General features: G+C 35.6%; 1 protein-coding gene across 1 annotated transcript in view; it reads right to left on the bottom strand.

The window, feature by feature from the left end:
- Nucleotides 1-1,536, bottom strand: part of LOC115294032 (mycophenolic acid acyl-glucuronide esterase, mitochondrial-like) — a 29,460-nt gene that overhangs the window by 9,638 nt on the left and 18,286 nt on the right. The window lies entirely within an intron of this gene.

The raw sequence follows: 1,536 nt of genomic DNA, 5'->3' as shown, positions 1-1,536 counted from the left end.
TGCTCTGACCAATTAAAGCAAGTGCCAGTGTTTTTACGGATTAATTTATTTTAATGGTCTGTAAACTTTCACCTTGCGATTTAGGGCTATGGCAAATGCAGCCTTTATTATTTTTTTCTTATGTTTTTATTTATTACTGAGACAGAGGGAAACAGAGCATGAGTCGGGGAGGGGCAGAGAGAGAGGGAGACACAGAATCGGAAGCAGGCTCCAGGCTCTGAGCTGTCAGCACAGAGCCCGATGCCGGTCTCAAACCCACGAACCATGAGATCATGGCCCGAGCCAAAGTCGGCCACTTTAAGTGACTGAGCCACCCAGGCACTCCCAAATGCAGCCTTTAAATGACCATCTCTAATGGTCTTTGTGCCACACTGACAATGCTGGTGGGAAGAGATACTAGCAGTAACTAAACTCTTTAGATATAATAACCTAGCATGACAACAAACCAAAAATAGTAGTTGATTTTCTTATAATATCTTGTAATTATGTTGTGGCTTTCCATTGGGGATTTAAAGGCTTTTCTTTGGCCACTCTTTATAACTCTACTTTCAAAATATGTTTTTAAAAATAACGTATGTATTTGAGAATACTGTATATTTTTCATGTCTCTGACAATCTTGTGAGTTCCCATTTCACATCCTCTTCATATTGCGCCCGTTCTTTTCTTTGGTCTTAGGTATAATTTAGAACTCCTAAATTGATTTCTCTGGCCTGGTGTTTTCATTGGTGTTCCATGCCCATATAAATGAATGAATGAATGAATGAAAGTATTCTAAAATTAGTATTAATATAATTCATGTTCGCACTGGAGTTTTCTCTTTCCCCTCAGTCCTGTAGTCTGAATATATAGAACCATAGAAGGATATGTGTTGTTTAACCAAAATTTGATTTTGTAATTCCTAATATTTCATACTAATAATTATTTTAGTAAAATAGTACGCTTACATTGTTGTTATTAGTTTTCTTTACCTATAACAATCATTTAGTTAGTGCCTACTTTGCCAGAAGAGATAGTATGGTTTAATAGAAAGAACACTGGCCTGGAATTCAAGAAGTATGGGTACTGGAATCCTTTCTGGCAATAGGCGATAACTGTGATAAGATGTGTCAGCTGATAAACACTGGACCTAGTTCTTCATCATAAAGGAGGAGGATGAACTAAAGATAATGTCTGAATCCTTTCTAGCATTAACAGCCTAAAAATCTATTCATCTCCATTGTTGGAATAATAGTTTCACTAACATTCACTCAGTAGGTCTAGAAAATACAGCTTTCAGAAATTAATTTATAAATATAAAAAACGAAAGCCTTTTAGATTTTATTCTGTATATTAGCAGAGATTATGTCAGTTAAATGGATTTAGTGTGACTCCTTTTATCGTATTGACTTTCATTTTCAGAACTTTAAAAAATCTGTTCTGACTTAACTGTTATGCTGAAGGCTGGAGTATCTTTTCCAAGTAGACTTTCTAGCACTATTACTGGGTGCTGTAAAATAGACAACAAATTCTAAAACATGGCCATTTTTAAAGAGCAG

This window comes from Suricata suricatta, chromosome 6, assembly GCF_006229205.1.
Source record: "Suricata suricatta isolate VVHF042 chromosome 6, meerkat_22Aug2017_6uvM2_HiC, whole genome shotgun sequence".
Taxonomy (NCBI): Eukaryota; Metazoa; Chordata; class Mammalia; order Carnivora; family Herpestidae; genus Suricata; species Suricata suricatta.
Note: the sequence above shows the minus strand (reverse complement) of the source record. Positions and strands in the feature narration are given on the sequence as shown.